At 39.6% G+C, this 18,754-nt stretch overlaps 1 long non-coding RNA gene across 1 annotated transcript; it reads left to right on the top strand.

The window, feature by feature from the left end:
• Positions 1-448: 448 nt before the first annotated feature.
• Positions 449-3,154, top strand: LOC134638890 (uncharacterized). Its single transcript, XR_010095294.1, has 5 exons — positions 449-549; positions 1,283-1,399; positions 1,573-1,682; positions 1,818-2,027; positions 2,194-3,154. It is a non-coding gene; the product is annotated as an uncharacterized LOC134638890 (long non-coding RNA).
• The last annotated feature ends 15,600 nt before the right edge of the window (positions 3,155-18,754 follow it).

Below are 18,754 nucleotides of genomic sequence, written 5' to 3'. Positions count from 1 at the left end.
ATCAGAAGGAATTCGTTACATCCTAAACATCAGTCTTCTCCTCTTTTTAAATCACCATCCATTTCACCTGTTCTGGGTTTTCTGAATGTTCACATTTATCGTGAACTTATTTGAGATTACAATAAAGAGGGGTACACTCTCTCAGAAAATTGCACTCTAAACTCAAGCTGAGGTAGTTGAGCAGACTGCTTATCTATATATAGAGAGATAGATAGATATAGATTTATAGAGAGATATTATTATTTATTTTTATTTTATGTAATTTTAGTATTTTTATTTGTTTTATTTTTCGTTTTATTTTATTTTTTAGCATTCGGCCATGCCAGCTAATAAAAAAACATGTATTATTATTAATTATTAAAACACCATGGTCAGGTCGCCAGTCTAGAATAACAGAAATGATAAACCCACGTCCAACACTCCCACGTCACAAGCTTGCGCAGTGACCCACAGATTACTCGCCTCCTATTTAAGTCTCCTTTCCGCCACTGCAGTCTAAAGTTACAAACTGCACGCGCTGCACTTCCAATTCAGACATCATCACAGCCGGTAAGTCACAGGTGCTTTGATTTGTGCATGCGCAACAGCGTTCTTTAGCTCTTGTAACAGCAGTAAAGTGGTTTAAAAATAAGGCAGGCTGCACTGCACTCTCCGATAGCGGTGTGAAAGCAGCCTGCAGCAGTCGCTGCAAAAAATATCTGAAAGTTTATTTGTCATGCGCTCGAGATTTTCTCCGTGAAATAGCTGTTGTTTACAAATGGCTTCATAACTCAAGACTCCAACTTGGTAATAGTTCAATAAAAGCTAAAATCTGTTATTTTAGCTACGCAGACTCCAGAAGTAGCTGAATAAGTAGATAAATGTTACATTAAACGTATTATTTATTTATTTATTTATTTAAGAGTGCTATTATGTGTTTTTGCAAAATTCAAATGATCATTATGCTGAAATGTCCCCCTGCATCATATTTTATTTTGCTCTTTTTTGTTTGTTTGTTTGTTTGTTTCATTCCCCATAAGAAATTTATTCAAGAAAGGCATTTTCTTTTTAATCTCTTATCCTCTAATTTTTAAAGATGGATTTATCACTAATCACAGAAATAAATCACAAGCTGGAAACCTTCAAAGCTGCAAGGAACTTAAGATCATTTCCAGAAAGCATTCATGCACTAGGAACAAAAATTGAATCCCATCAAGTCAAATTACTGAACAAGGAGACCAGTCTGTGTACCTCCTACTGTTTAAGATCTCTGCTGGTCTTAACGTTCTCCTCCTCATGCCAGAACCTCTCTGAGCCGACAGGATGAGTTCACGTGTTCTGAAGATTAAAGATGGGAGGTTGGTGAAAGCCTTGAAATTTGAAGATGGATTCAAGCTGTGTGCTGTTGACTCCCAAACAAGTAAGAATTTTATCAGCAAAATCATTCAGATTTGCCTAAGTGGCAATCCAAAAACAGGAAACAACATTGTTTACACTGATAGCTTTATATATGCACTGATTTATTGCATGAAATGGGTTATTGTGTCATTAATAAAGAAGTAAAGTTAATGTTATTTTTTGGGGGGGTTTTAGATGATGATATGGTCTACATAGAGAAACACCGCTCAAACAACTGGATAGCTTTTAAATTCAATCTGATGGGGGAAGACTATTTCCTAAAGGGGAATAAACACTCCCTTGAGGTAAATAGAACTTCAAATAGAACAATGCATTTTCTCTCTCTCTGTCTCCCTGTCGATCATTCAATCTAAAATTACAGAAGTAGACTTGTATCAGTTACTTTTTTACATCTCTACGTCTGCTACATCTGTTTACAGCTGGTTCCGCTGGATCAGCTGGATAGTGACTCAGTGGAGTACTGGTTTCAGAAGCACAACTATGGAGGCAGCGAACACTACAGTCTCAAAACTGTGCGTCAACCGCAAAAATACGTCTGCATATCTCAGAAAGGCAGACGATGGTTTTTCAGCCTCAGTGACACCAAGCGGGGTTTGGCTGAAGTCAAAGATGAGGCAAAGTAGATGTATGTAAGTTAGTTTGTTTCTTTTTATGTTTAGTTTGTTATTTTATGTTCCCTTTAAAATGCTCCCAGTGTTAAAATGGTGCAGGTTCACTATATGTGTCTCAATAGGAAATCACATTCTTTGCAGCAGCCTTCCCTAATTATTCCTCTGTGTGCTCTTTGTCCTGCAGGCATTCGCCAACAGCCTTTTGCACACATTTACTGCAGTCTGTTCTGTCTACAAACTAAAGAGGAAGACAGTTTATCTTTAGCTGAATCCAAGCAGAACTCTCTCTTCCTGCTGTGCTTTGATAAAGTAGCTGGACTAACTAGAGCTACAAACTGGAGATTAGTCTGGCTGGCTAATTTTGTATTCTTGGTATAGGGGGAAAAATGCTTTGGTAGTTGGGTTGGGTGGTAAAAGCACAAAATAAAACTTTGCTCTTTTTTTCATATTGTAAACTACAGGTGGTGCAAAGCGATGAGACTACTGGCCAATCTCAAAGAAACTGTACAAACATTGTCCATATGTTTTTTTAAAAAGAATTTATTACAAATCCCAATTCTTTAGATTTTTGTATTCATCGTTCCCCTGTGATTGCAATATACACTCTCTGTTTGTTTCACATGCCACGCTCAGCGACAAAAGTTTGTTCTTGGCACCACAACAAACATAGTGAAGAATTCGGAAAAAGCAGGTTTTTGTACGATATGAGTTTTTAGCCCCTAATATGATCAGACACTGTGGCGCCCGAAATTGGTGTGAAACTTGTTTTTGTTCTATGGAAAAGTTCACAGCTACACACCTAAAATGAATTTCCTGGTCTCACACTTTGAAATGTTTGGCTTGAATAACAAAGGAAACAACTGCAGCAGAATTTATCATGATAAGAAATGAAGGGGGGCAAAAGCATGCAGAGTGGCTGCAGTACACGAGGTTTTTTAGAGGTTTGACGACCCTGGCAAAAAGTTCTTAGTTATTACTGCCGTCAGTAATATGTGGCGCACCAAGGAATGTGGTCTACTGTTGGTTTGTGTTGTGTTGGGTCTTTTTCCTTCGCTCCTGCATTTTGTCTTGAGAAGACAAGAATCATAAAAGATAAACAACTTCTGTTTTGTAAGGTGGAAAATAAAGTGTAAAAACGCCCCTGCTGCCATGTGTCTGCTTCTCATTTGTGTTATTTTAGAACTTTATTATCTTACTAGTTTTAAGCAGTTCTTGCCAAAGTGAGTAAAGTGCTCATTCATCTTTTTTTTTTAATGTTTATTTATAAGATTTTAAGTTCGAAGTTGCATAAAATCACACCAGACAAAGGACATAAGATTCAAAAACAATAACATTCAAGCACAAGAAAAAAACAAACAAACAGGAAAGAATAGAAAAAATACACCGATTAGCCAGTACAAATCAAAAGTTCAAAAGAAATACCAGTGTCCAAAGAAGATGATCTTCTGTGTGAGGTTAGACAGGGCAACAGAGAGTTCACCAAGTCCAGAAGATGTGGGGAACAAGTCCAGGAAGGAATCAGGGTCTGGCAGAAGTGCAGTTTCACACAAACACAAAGTGCAGTCAAATGGGTTAAAGTTATGTTGAATCCCCGTTAATATGATTGAGAAAAGGGCCCCAGATTTCGACAAACTTAAAATGAGTGTCAGCCAGACGATAATGAACCTCTTCAATACACAAACATGCAACCATCTCACGTAGCCAAACCCTAAACAATGGAGGAGCTGGTGATTTCCAGGCTCTAAGAATAAGTCTTTTAAGTGCTCATTCATCTTCAGGATTATCTTACCTTCTCTCTCTTCATGATGAATTCTGCTGTCATTCATTTTCTTGTTCAGGTGGCTTTTCCATCCAAGCCGACTGTGTCACTGAGCATAGCACAACCTGCAGTAAGTATCTGGAAGACAAATAGAGCTCCCAAAAAATACCTCATAATTTTTTCCATATCCAAAGAGCTGCAGGAACAGACACAAACTCTGCAATACAAATCTGGATCAACACAGTACTGCGCTGGGACCTTTATGCTTCGTTTCCTGTTTCCCTGGTTGCAGTACAGGCACAGTGTCGCAGTCTCTGGTCCATGAGTGGTCTGTATATATGTAACATGCTCAGTGTGACGAATAGCAGAGGTCATCAGGCTAGGGGTTTCTTTTTAAAGTTGAAATGTCACACTGGCAGTAAATAGACCTTTTTTTCATGGCAGCAGAGTTTCCCTTGAATGTGAAAATGTTCCTCAAATGCTCTTTGCATGTGTCAACAGTAGATATCTAGGCTAAAGAGTATTTTCTTACATTTGTGTAACTAGTAAGTACATTGTTGCAAAACTGTTGGGCGGCTGTTATGTTGCAAAACTATTGAGGCGGCTGTTATTTTTGTTTGTTTTTCCACAAAAATGTCTACGATGACTTTTTTGAGAATATTTAGTGATGTCCAGCTATAGTGAAACTTGCTTAATACTTCAATATATCCACCCAAACCCAAAAGAATGAATGCATTTCACAACACTTACTCCTGAAGGTTCTTGTCTTAATAAACAGACATTTCTTCTTAATGGAGTCCTTTACACAGGAAGTTAGGTAAGAAGTTATTTATGTGTAGTGAGTAAGGTTAGAATCCAGTCGGGTTTCCTCTCTCTGGTGTTGCCACTATGCTTTTGTGTAGCTGTCAGTGGAAACCTTTTAGTCTCTTTAACGTAACAAACATCCTAAAACAAAACATACACAATTACATTTATTGTTAAACAAATATGAGAAATTCAAAGTGCATAAAAAATGGCCATAAAAGTAAAGGCAGAGTTTACAGTTTCTATCTTTTATTGTTTTATAGCCATTCAAACCTGACAATAATCCTGGACGTATACAAAAACTTTCATACGTATTCGGACAGTGACAATGGTAAAAAGAGAGTGTGCGCTCTTTCAGCTTTAAGGTTTTACATTCCAGGACACAAAACCAGCTGGATCTCGCCAGGTCCTCAGATGAACAACACACTGCCAAGTCAGCACACGACGCTAAGCAGAAAGAAATGCAAAAAACACGACCGAGGCTACAGGGCTCAGTTACAGTGTTTAATGTCAAAATTCTTGACAGCAATTTTAGATGGTTTGATTTACCTTCCTAATATTAACTGGAAGGTGACTGACTGTCCAAAAAATGTTTTTGTGAGTCATATGGATTACAGCAAAAATAATTCATTTGAAAGCATGAGTGAAAACTCTGCTGCAAGATAAAAAAAATACTTTATTCATTCTATATGTGGGAAATCCTTTTGTTATAGGGCCTGAAATTACATTATTACACCAGTAAAGGGATCTGCCTCTGTGTGGAGTTTGCACGTTCTGCTAGTGTTTGCACCTTTAATTAAAGTTTAACTAAAGCTTTTAGGATTTATCCTCTCCATTTATTTCTTCCCATTATTTCATTTACCCACACAATAGGTGCTCAGACATAGCAGTCGGGCCCACAAAGAGATGAGTACGAGAAATATCAACTAATTCTGATTGGTTGGTCTGGAGCCATAAACCGTTTTAAAGGCACTAAATGGTTCTTGTAAAGCTGTAAAATGAGATCTTAGATGCCAGCGCTCTGTTATATGCAAGAAGCAACCTTTCATCTGCACCTATATATTGTAAAACAGTCTGGTATCTGCAGCCTGCATTGGGTCCTACACACTGTGAGATTATTATACTATCTTATGCCACATTATACCTCTAATTAAAGATTGTGAAATCATTATGTAGTTTTAGTTTGCATTATATTCCTGACTTAGAAGAAGGTGACAACCATTAGATTTATTAGACTGATTTGTTTTACATTAGACTGCTGATTTATTGTGAATGAATGACATTGTTGTATGATGCATTGTACTGCTGATTTATAAGAAATACTGTTTTCAGAGAATCATGGCCTTATTTGTCTGATTAGAAAGAACAGAACATACTGCATAGGAAGCCAAGGTCGTAACCTAGGCTGCCTGAGAGAGAAAGAATGTGGCTGTTTAGGTTTTATGACTTTGGGGGGGCTGAAGCTATAGGAATGTTAGAAACGGTCAGACACTTCGAGATCTGCTGTGACCCTCTTTGTGCAAATCTCCCATCCGGATGATTCACAATGCTCATTGTGTTTGTATGGATTAATAAGATTTGTATGGATTAAAGTGATTGTTGATTGAGCATTTATACACCGAGTGTTGTTCTTCCTTCAGCCCAAAGATCAAAGAATTGGGATATTTAACAACGCCATGTAACTTGACATGTTGAGGGTGGCTTTGAAACTGGCACAATCTGCATGCAGCTGTATTGGGTAGCTGTCTGCTATAGGCTTCACCTCCACTCATGTGAGTGACTGCTAAGTCTTTGTCTTCAACATGGGTCTGATTTTGGTTACTTTTAAAGCATTTTAATGCAATAATTTGACAAATAATATTGCATTCTCTGCAGTTAACTGTGCTAAGAGCCCATCCAAGAAGTCTGTACTTTAATTCTGTTCAGTGAAATTCTAGTATTTATGCTTAACATTGTTTACCTCCATTTAGCATGTATCTATATCAATGCATCGTGGCCCAATAGTGTATGAAAGAAACCTTGCTGACCAACCTTACTAGTGTCTAGGCATGGGAATTGAGAACCGATTCCTAGTAGTTTAATACTTTGAAATTGTCAGTCTGACTCCCTTATCTCACTTAGTGGTTCCACTTACACTACAGTCAGCAGATTTCAGTTCATGTGTGGGAGGAGAACAATAGTAGTACAGTCTGCAGAATGGATAAAGAGATTACTTTTAACCCTTTAGGACCTACCATAGAACCAAGTCCGCCAGAGCTTACTTTATATTTTTACATGCTGTAGTGCCATGTTTGGGAGCATTTCACGTTGCTATACATCAATACAACTGTTATAGCCCAAATTTTAAGTCCATAGTAACTACATAAATTGCAAAAAAAGTGCAATAAACTACAAAAAAAATTGAAAATCATTTTTGTTTTTTTACATATATTTCTACTTAGAGAAATTTAAGAGGTTTATCCCTCAAAACTTTAAATACAAAAAAGTTGCTAAAAATAGTTGACAGCAACAGCAAATTTATTTTGAGTGTCTTCATAGTTTTATTTTTGAGATACACCAATTTTTATATACTGCAGAAAAAATGAAAATAAATATTATAATGCAAATTTGCAAAAAAAAAACCCCAGCATGTGCATCAAAATAAACCTTTTAAAGCAGTGCAATATGAGTTCTAAGCATCCCAGAAACTATTCAGAAAAGCATGAAGTCAAACATGACTTTTAAAAACACCAGTACAGGCTTATAAGGCCTATAAGTAAAAAACTACATTTTCCGCGAAAATGACGTCACTTCCGGTTTCGGGCAGGTAATGGCGGACATGCGATAGTTCGCGCTGACCTTTATAGGGCTTTGGAGCGTGATGTCACGGGGGCGGGCGTGGAAAGGATTTTGGCCTGATGCGCCATTTTCGGGGTCAAAACAAAGCGCAAGCGAAAAAGGAGCGAAGGCACACACAACAGCCATGGTTCGTATTTGGTGTGTGGTCGGCTGCAATGTTCGATCGCACGACCGGCAAGAGAATAAGCTTGAAAATGGTTTATCTTTTCATTTTTTCCCAACCTGGAAGCAACATGAGGCAGCTCGTGTATCGGATGTTACCAAAGGAAGGCGTCTAACCTGGATAGCAGCTGTGAGACGACCTGATATCCAGTTCTCTTCCATCTCCAAATATCTGTTGGTGCTCCAGACATTTTCATTCCAGTAAGTTCTAAATATGTTCATATCACTCTTTATAGCCTATTAGTTTTATTTTCGATGCGCTCTGAGGTCATAGCAAATTAGAACAAACATCCTACTGAGTGATTTTGCAGAACTACCTTCTATTTATAGAGTTGCTAATTATTTGGCATTATTGCAGGCAAACCAGCCTATGAAATGGATGAAACACATCGTGACTGGGTTCCAGCGCTACACAAGGGACCTGCTTCAAACATACCACCATGCCAGTCAGATTACTTCTTCCATGTGAGGGTGAAGAGGTGACCCTCCTGGATAAGATGGTGAAGGTTTGCTGCGTTTTGGTGAACAGTGTGGTAGTAAAACCAGGGAAAAATGAAACTTGCTCCTGTTAAATATTCTTAAGTCTTGTGCTGTTAAAATTGCTGTATCTTTTTCAAAAGATACAGTAAATAAAGTAATGTTAGTAGTGGGTGATATCATGTAAACACTGTCATGATTTTGTGTAAACATTTTGTCATTTGTAAACTATAAATGACATGGATTCTACATTGTAACTGATGTTCTATAAAGTGGTTTTAATTTTAAAAAAGAGGCAAAAATGAGTTTGTTTCTTTATTCAACTTTTGAACAGTGGTACTCAGTCAGTACATATTCAGTAAATGCAAATTATTTACATGGCAGTGCACTACAGGCGTAAATCTAGACCCCTAGATAAAACATTATGGCATTATAGCGGTGACAACTCCTCCACAGTAGCAGGTGGGATTTTTCTTTTTTGAGGACGGCTCCTTTTACCTTTCAATATGGATGGTCTGTTTATGTTTTGATCAAGAGCCTTGTTTTGGGCAGCTGAAGAGGAGAAGTCTATCTTATGGCCAACCTCTGGCTGTATCTTGGTCATATTACCCAGCAAAACCCAGTATGCAGGTTCATGTGTAACAGTCCTTGTGCCACGGATCCGCACTTTTGCTTCTACATTAAACAGAAGAGCAGTGACATGGGTGCAGGTCTCCGTGACTCCGGCCGTACAGGTGCAGTGAGCGTCTTCAACCTTCCCTGTGATGCTCACAGTGACCCATGGCTGCAATGCTGGTTCATTCAGTCTTTGAGAGTGTAGTACCTGAAACACACACAAAGTTCATTTAAAGACAAGAACTATGAGCCAAGGCCAACATAAATGTGTTTTATCTACTTTATCATAAATGTAACAAAGTGTTTAGAAATTTAGCACATACATGTAATTTTTCAATTTTTTATGCATCCATCTATAGAACGCTGCATGTTATATTCTAAATCTGCCTGTTCTCTGTCAGAAACCTGCCTGCAGAAAATGAACCTAAAGTATGCAATGCAAGGATGTCATCACTTTCAAGATGGAGAAAGCCTAAAGTGACAATTATGAATCACTTAATATGATAAGGAGATTCTGCAGGTCATTAATCAAAGTATAAAACTAAAATAAAATGTATTTTTAGTGACACAGGATACAAATATGGAAGCAAGATGTATAATTAGAATTATTTATAATAAATATGAATAAATCATTGCAATTTCTGTAACCATAAAGAATAACTAAATCCTTCAGGACAATGTCACATCAGTGCACTGAACTCACTATGTTATCCCTCTAACAGCCTCCACATGTTCTCACTGTAATTTCCCCCTCATGAATGAATTTATGCTGCACTAATCTGAATGTTTGGAGGGAAATCAAATGTATTTCACTCGCAGTACTCGAGCTGACTTACCTTTGTTTGAATGACGACTTGTACGCGCTGACTCCACAGACAAGGTACGAAAATATGTCAGGCTACGTCAATAGCGGTAGGTCTTCAGGGTTTCTACTCCACGGCCGTTGTTGTGCCAAAAAATGATTGCCTGCCAAAAACTGATTTCCAATGTTTCTGTGCATTTTTTATGTGTAATATCTTTACGTATGTTGGTAAATAGACTTTGGTGAACAGGGTTTACAAAGGGGTTATATATAGAATTAAAAAATTATCTGTTTTTGAAGTATCTTTACAACTCTGTGTTATTGTACTTACATTATAACCAATCCGGTCCTTTATCCCCACTTAAAATATTTTTACAGAACTATTGTAATATTTGCTGCCATTTCTGCTGTCCTCTTGGCCAACTTACTCTAACAAAAGACATTTTTAATGTTAATGAGATTTTTGTAACTGCATAAATAAAGGTTATATAAAAGTCACTGCCAAAAACTGATTGTGGCTTTTACCTTGTTACACGAATGTTGTTTGTGGCTCAAGATGACTTTATGTCATCCATGAGAGATACATTTGACATATGTTTCACATATTATAGCCCAACAAGTTACTTATAGCAGTTTAAATACGAGCAATCAGTTTTTTGGCAAATACCGGAAATCAGTTTTTGGCACACAATCACTTTTTGGCACAACACCGTATTTCATACGGGTCCACATTTCCAATGCACGCTATTTTCTGCAAGTAAAGACTGATTGCAAGTAAAGTAGAGTGCTTCGCCTCTGGACGCAATCGGTCTCTATACAGTCCATTCTCTTTTGAGCTGCTTTTAAGCATCTTTCTTGTAGCCGTCGTTCCAACACAGTGTGTTTGTTTTGATTCGTAGACCCCGAAAATGGCGCCGCGCTCCCACAATGCATTGCGGCGTGATGTCAACTCCAAACCCCTATAGGGCTTTGGAGCGTGATGTCACGGGGGTGGGCGTAGAAAGGATTTTGGCCTGATGCACCATTTTCCGGGTCCAAACAAAGCGCAAGCGACAAAGGATCGAAAGCACACATAACAGCCATGGTTCGTATTTGCTGTGTGGTCGGCTGCAATGTTCGATCACACAACCGGCACAGGAATAAGCTTAAAAAGGGTTTGTCTTTTTATTCTTTCCCAACCTGGAAGCAACATGAGGGAGCTCATATGGCGGACCTTACCAAACGAAAGCGTCTAGCCTGAATAGCAGCCGTGAGACGAGCTGATATCCAGTTCGCTTCCATCTCCAGATATCACTTAACTTACCGGACATTTTCATTCCGGTAAGTTCTATATATGTTCATATCACTCTTTACTAGGGATGGGTATCGTTTAGGTTTTATCCGATACCAGTACCAAACCGGTACTTTTGAAACGGTGCCGGTGCTTAAACGGTGCTCGAACCGGTGCTTAAAGAATCAAGAACACAAACTTTGTCCTAAAACCTCTCATGTTTAGCTGTTGTTTTTGTAAAAAGATAACAATGTTAGCCTTTTCTGTAGCTATAGGGGATTTATGGTATCACTCTTGGCTGGAAGCAGTGCTTAAACAATGGAAAAAAAACACCAACTTTGTCCAAAAACCTCTCATGTTTAGCTGTTTCCCACTTTTTTTTTTGGTCATTTTAGCCTCTTTGGCCAGGGTGAAGGGAGTATCTGCTATCAAACAAGAAGAGAGCCGCATGTAACTACGACTGTGTTTGCTAGTTCACCTTACATGCATTAGTTTAATAACGTGCTTAGCCTACTCAACGTAAATTACACACGAACAACATTAAGCTACTGACCCAGAGAAGAACGGCTGCTGCTGCCATCATCATCCGTCATCATTTCTGCTACACTGGCAGGGCTCGGGGCCAGGACTCTCCTCTTCAGGTTCTTGGGGGATGTTGCTAACTCCGGGTCCGATAACAGGCAATCCACCCGCAGTAGATGTGCACGGTGTGAGGTCTCGCAGCAAGCTATCAAATACGGTGCATTTCTCGGCTTTTAAAAAAACCTTATGCGTCGCCAGGTGTTTCATCAGATTCGAGGTGTTACCTCCTTTGCACAGTATCACTGTATCAGCATAATAGCACTTGTTGCAGGCTGCTGAGTTTGCATCTTTTGCTATGAAGTACAGCCAGACTTTTGACCGCTTCGCCTTGGGCATTTTTAATCTGCAGCTCTGCTCTAAAAGAACGTACGTACCTGGGCCCGCCTACTACGCTTGCAAAGGTAAAATGATTGGCTAGAATCCAAAGTGTATGACATCTCAGTTAAAAAAAGCACCGAAATGAAGCACCGAAATGTGTGCTGCTTTTCGGTCTGGTTACTACCGTTTATGTCAGATACCGGTACCCATCCCTACTCTTTACAGCTTAATAATATTATCGTTGGTGGTCTCGGAGGTTATAGAAATTGTGAACAAACATCGAATGGAGTGACTTTGCAGACACACGTGCTATGTAACGATTCGCTAATTCTTTCGCACAACTGTAGGGAAACCTGCCTATGAAATGTATGTAATATCTTGCCCGATTATCAGTGTGGTAGTTTGCATCAACTTTACAATTATGGGCACATAATATGACAACGAGATTTTAGCAGTTCATTGATAAATATATAACATCAACTGTGGTAGGGGGTGAACCATGGCTATTACACTCGATGCACTCCAGCTGACTTACCTTGGTTTAAATGACGATGTACTCACAGTTTGGCGGCTTGAAAATAGCCAAATCTTGCACCCAGCCGTTTGTAAATTGGATGTGCGCCTCCAGTGACCTGTAATTACGAAACTGGTTCACAGTGTAAGCGCTTACTCCACAAACAAGATATGTGAAGATATCGGGGTGGGACAGTGGCGGTAAGTCGTCAGGGTCTTTACTCCACTTCATATGGGTCCACATTTGCGATGCACTCTATTTTTTTCCAAGTACTGCCGCTTCGCCTCTGGACGCAATCGGTCTCGATACCATCCGTTTTCTTTTGAGCTGCTTTTCTTGTCGTCGTCGTTCCAACACAGTGTGTTTGTTTTGATTTATGGACCCGGAAAATGGCGCCGCGCTCCCACAATACATTGCGGCGTGACGTCAACTCCAAAGCCCTATTCCAACCTAAGAAGTGTTACGAACAGCTGATTGGATCGGCAAAGCGTGTTTCGGGAATATTATGTTTTTGTTGCTGCAAGTGGTTTTTATGCAATTTTTGCAAAGCTATATGTGGAAGGAAACCGTGACCTAGGACAAGCTGATGGCATAAGATGTAAGTACAACTCCTCCGGTTTCATATGCAAAAAAAATTATTGCGCTAGTGTAGCTGAGATATAATATACTGAGTGTGAACATTCTCAAAACTGTATTGTATATAGTTTATTTTTTTATTGTGTAAATTTAATTTTTGTAAAACTAAGGTTCCACATGTCACTGTTAAAGTGGGGCATTAATCAGTGTGACACCACTTGTAAACATGCTGCATGTGTGGGGGTTCCCAGCCAGAGCTGCATGGACTCCACACTGGGATGAGGAGAGGCCTGCTGTTGCTGTGTGACACTGATTTTGCTGCTGCACTTTGTCTTTTAGAAATAAATTCAGTTTCCAGCCAGTCTGTGTCTGTCATCACAACGCAGTCAACCATTTGAAATCTGCTACACTAGCTTACGTGGTTCCGGTTCTATAGGGATTTAAAAATAGTTACGCAAAACGGAGCGTGCCCGCTCCAACCGGCTTTAAAGGGTTAATTCTACTGCACAAAAGGATTCAAGTGTGATGGTAATGTGCAAACAGGGAAAAAACAACTGCTAGCACAGCTTCAGCTCTTACAAGCACCTGCACAGACAGCATGCTTACTTGACTTTGGTGCATGCTAGTGGCAAGCTAGCTAAGAACCCAGAGCAACCTCAGACTAGCTGCCAGACCCTGAACCTCAACAAGTAACAGGCTGTTGCCTCTGTTTCTACAGACAATGACAATGGTAAAAAGAGAGTGTGCGCTCTTTCAGCTTTAAGATTTTACATTCCAGGACACAAAACCAGCTGGATCTCGCCAGGTCCTCAGATGAACCACAACACTTGGAATATTACACTGCCAAGTCAGCCACAGTAGAATCACTGTGGCGATGGTTTTAAAGTGTTTTTGTCCTGGTTTTCATCTTTGCTTCGTGCTGTTGGCTTTGTTTGCATACCTAAATACTAAGAGAAAGATCATATGTGTGTCCTCATTAGGATAGGGATTTATGTTGGTGTGTCAGACCGTAGCCTATAGGTTATATTGTTAAATGGTAATTACAAGACAGTGTGTTTCAGGTCATTTTGAGGAGAAATGCTAAAATAATGTAACAAGTAGTGAAGTGAATTACTGTCTTCTGGGACTAATTAAGTAACGTTCTTCATTACTGTGTTCAGTGTTCTGTCCAATATGTGTAATACATTCTTTCATGACCCCAACACTGTTGCCAACAAAGAGGGGGGAAATACCTCCAACATACACAAACATTTGACCTCACATCATGCAATTAATTTTCACAAATGTAATGTTTTTCATATACTGCTTGGAGATGGTAGAGACCCTCAAAGGAGAATTAATGAGCGCAGAATAAGAATCGATAAGAGAACTGATAAGGAATCAAATTGATAAGTGTTATTGATAATGGAATTGGAATCACTAAATTCTTATGAGTTCCCATCATGACTAACCGTCTTGTCTGAATATGGTCACTTCTGATTCCTAAAAATTCACCACGTATCAAATTCATACACTACTAGTCAAAAGTTTTAGAACACCCCAATCAATTTTTTCAGTTATTTAATTCAAGTCATTCAAGTCCAATGAATAGCTTAAAATGATATAATGGTAAGTGGTTAACTGCTAGAGGTTTTTTTTAAAGTTACCCAAAACTGAAAAATGTCCATTTCAGAATTATACAAAATGGCTTTTTTTCCCTCAGGGAACACAAAATGGGTTAACAATTTAAATCTGCTCTGCAGCAATAGAGGTTGATCAAGCCTTTAAAGCTGGTGCTACTAATTCCTACAGGCATTTCTGGATTACTTACAACCCCCCTCTGTCTGCATAAAAGCAGTGCTGGAACACACTGTGGTACCATATCCTCATGAGCATCAGTTGAACAGTATTGTACTCCAGAAAGTACTGTGTTACAAAAATGGTGATCAACAATGGAAGAGAGACAGACCATCATAACACTTAAAAATTTAAATCTCTCCTTCAGAGAATTTACAAAGAAAGTCAAGGTGTTAGTGAGTACAGTTTCCTTCACCATCAAAAGGCACTCAGAAACTGGGGCAAACTCTGACAGGAAGAGGTCTGGCAGACCCAAAGCCACAAATGAATCAGAGGACAGGGTGAGTTGCAACAAAAAAACCATTGTTAAGACATCAGAATACGACAAAGTTGCTTGCCTGGGCCATGAAACACCGCCTTTGGACTACTGCAAACTAGAAGAAGGTATTATGGATTGATGAGTCAAAATTTGAAATCTTCGGTTAATCAGGCAGGATCTTTGTATGCCTTCGAGTAGCCAAAACGATGGTTCCACAGTGTGTGCCATCCACTGTCAAACATGGAGGAGGAAGTGTGATGGTCTGGGGCAGTTTTGCTGGATCCTGGGTTGGTGATTTGTACAGAATGAGCAGCACTCTGAACCAAAACGGCTACCACAGCATTCTGCAGCACCATGCAATACCCTCTGGTATGCACGTAGTTAGTCAGGTATTCATTCTACAGCAAGATAAAGACCCAAAATATAAGTCCAAGCTATGCCAGAACTACCTCAGGAAAAAAGAACAAGATGGTAAGCTTGAAAACATGGAGTGGCAGCTGCGTCCATCTATGATATACAAACTGTAAACATTTTATTTTTAATTCAGACTTTATGATGGTGATAATAATGACTGATATGTTTTCTCTTATATAACATATAACAGTGTTAACTAAATGAAGCTAATAAACCTATTGCTCCTCAGCTAACACGAAGGTTTAAAGAGAGAAGTCACCCTGCAGGAACCAGATGAGACAGTGTGGAGCGACACACAGTTAAATATTACTCTTCTGAGTGTAACACTTTTACCACCGGCTCGTGTAATAAAACCCACCTTATGCCTTCGGGTGAAGTCTTAACCCTGGTTAAACATTCTGTGATAAAAGATACATCTCGAAAAGTAAATATCAGTCTAGGGTATCGTATGATTCTCACATCTAAATAATCAATTGGAGGCTATGGGAAATACACTTGACCTGTAAACGCTTATGTATCTGAATACTTAAATGTTAAAACACCATGCAATAAAACCAACACAAGATCTCAGTTTTAGAAAAATGTATTAAACATTTGCATGAAACTCACATTCAAACCCTTTTTTATGAAGAAGAACGAATATAGAAAATAAAATAGAACCCCCGGGGGATAGGTTTTAGTCTCTCTTTTTTCATACTGTCTAATTTTATTTTGAGTGCACTCTTAGTCTATTTTTGGTTGGCGCGCTTTAGTTGGAGCTCTTTTTAATAACGATACCTCCGTGTATCCATGAAGTCTTGGCCGCATCCGACGAATCACTCGCTCGTTGCGGTAGCAACCGTCTCCGCTCGCAGCAGCTAGCAACGAATCTCCGGTTCCCTCGGTAGTAGCGAATCGTCCTCCGTCAACGACTCTCTCCCGAGACGACTCTCAAAAAAACTCCTTCCGTCCGTTCAGGCGGTATCTCCTTCAGCAAGGACCGTGGCGTTAGCCTAGCTCCGGCTAGCCAACATAACCAAACTTGCCTCGTGGTCACCAAGCACAAATGGATACGGAAAATCCAACTCAAACGCTCCGAATAATCACCAGAGAGTCCACAGTCTGTTGGTTTGTTGTTGCTGAACAACCTCAACATTGGCGACATACGCAGTCCCGGAGTCTTTGCTCTGTCTACGCCATTTTCCCATTACTCCTTTTTCTCCTCTCTTGTTTTTCCGAGTCTTCTCCCGGAAGTGAAAAAAACTCAAGGTCATGAACTCACGTAACATAGCGTAAGAAAATAATTTTTTAAACCTCTCTTTTTAAAGACATTCACATTCCATGAAATTATGTTTTAAAGTAACTGATTTTAAACACAACTATAAATGCATTTTCATACATTTATTTATATCAAATATTTATGCAAATTTTAGCTTCACCAGGAACTGTAATTTTATCTTTAGCTTATTCCCATGGGAAAAAAATACAAAATAAATACCACTGATATTTATCAGAGTATTACACTCTCCCCCCACCAAATAAAAGCATGCCCTCATGACTTTGCACCTTGAAAACATAAACCATTATGGCACAACTGGTGAGTAAAACACACAACTAAGCAAAGATGGGTGTACCTATCCATTTGTAAATACAAGAGACATATTTCACTGTAGGGGCTGCTACAACACTGGGATGACCTGGTTCATCATAAGTTAACCTTAAAGGAGCCCTCCTTAACCTCTGAGGTCTGGTCTTAACGTCAAAGTCAGGATTAGTCTCAGAGTTAAGTTCAGTGTCTTCTTCTGGCAAGAGAACGTCTTCAGTCAATGTTTTGTCTTTGTCAGTCTCTTCGTGATTCTCGCAAGTCTCTGGTAGTTCAGTTTCGGCTGTCCTAGTAGACTCAAATTCATTCACACTGCCCATTTCAGGTTCCTCCACACATTCCTGTGTTACTCCCAGCTCAACTGTTTTTGGTCGTTCAGCCAAGTCGCTTAAGGAAATATCCAAATCCAGACTGAACGGTTCCAGAGTATCATCATCTATGTTGTTTCTGAGAGGTTCAACAGTTGAATCATACCAAAGTCCGTAGTCCTCATCCTCTGAGTCAGTGTACTCTTTTCCAACTTGATCACTGGGTGTAACTCCTTCACTTTTAGAGTCTTTATCTGGCGTTTTCTGTGATAATGTCTTTTCCTTTTCAGGCTTGCCTGTGCGCTCTTTCTGTTTACTCCGTCGAAGAACTCTCCTTGTAGGTGTAAGATCCGTATGGGATTCAGGATCTAGACATATCCTCTTCCCAAGAGGCAGTAGGTGATTTCGATGGAGGATCTTGATTGGTCCATCACCATCTTCAGGTTTCAGCCGGAACACTGGTAGGTTCGGCATCTTGCTTTCCACAACATATGGTCTTGACGCCCAGCGATCGGCCAGTTTATGCTTCCCTTGTAAGCCGAGGTTTCGTAGCAAGACTCTGTCTCCAGGTAACAACTGTGTGAATCTGATTCTTTTGTCATACCTCTGCTTATTGTTAGAATTTTGCTTGGCAGCAACGGACTCTGCTAGTTCATAGGCAGCCTTTAACTCCTTCCTCATGTCGGAAACGTACTTGAGGTAAGTTTTCTGTTGTGTGCCATCACTGGAAGTCTCAAAACATAGATCCACAGGTAATCTGGCTTCACGCCCAAACATAAGAAAATAGGGAGAGAATCCTGTAGCTTCATTAGGAGTGCAATTATAAGCATGAACCAAATGAACAATGTGCTGACTCCATTTTTTCTTTTTGTTCGGTTCCAGAGTCCCTAACATGTCCAACAATGTCCTATTAAACCTCTCGGGTTGGGGGTCTCCTTGAGGATGATAGGGCGTCGTTCTTGATTTTTCAACTCCAAGTGAACTCAAAACTTCATGGACAAGACGACTTTCAAAATCTCTCCCCTGATCACTGTGCATCCTCTGTGGCAATCCATAATGAACAAAATACTTCTCGAGCAACACTTTTGCAACTGTAGAGGCTTTCTGGTCTTTTGTTGGAAAAGCTTGAGCATAGCGAGTGTAGTGATCAGTAATGACCAGAACATTTTCTGTGTTGCTCGAATCAGGTTCAATGAACAGAAAGTCCATACAAACGAGGTCAAACGGTCCATCACTTTGCAAATGCGACAAAGGTGCAACTCTCTTGGGTAGAGTCTTTCTTTTTATGCACCTCTCACAAGACTTGCAATACTCTTCAATCTCTGACTTCATCCGAGGCCAGTAAAACCGATCTTTAATCAGGCCGTATGTCTTGTCGAGGCCCAAATGACCTGAGTCATCGTGCAGTGATTTCAGTACAGTGGTTCTGTACTTTTCTGGTAGTACCAACTGAGAACAGCGTGATTTACCTGGAGGAGTTACAATGCGATACATCACTCCTTTCTGCATCTTTAACCTGTCCCACTCTCTCAACAGCAAAGAGCAAGTTGGATGCTTGGTCTTGTCAACTTGGTTGCTATCGCCATTACTCAGAGCTGACCACACTTGTCCTATGCCAGGATCTTCCCG

The sequence above is a fragment of the Pelmatolapia mariae genome, linkage group LG12 (genome assembly GCF_036321145.2).
Source record: "Pelmatolapia mariae isolate MD_Pm_ZW linkage group LG12, Pm_UMD_F_2, whole genome shotgun sequence".
Taxonomy (NCBI): domain Eukaryota; kingdom Metazoa; phylum Chordata; class Actinopteri; order Cichliformes; family Cichlidae; genus Pelmatolapia; species Pelmatolapia mariae.
This window is presented reverse-complemented; position numbering and strand designations above follow the sequence as displayed.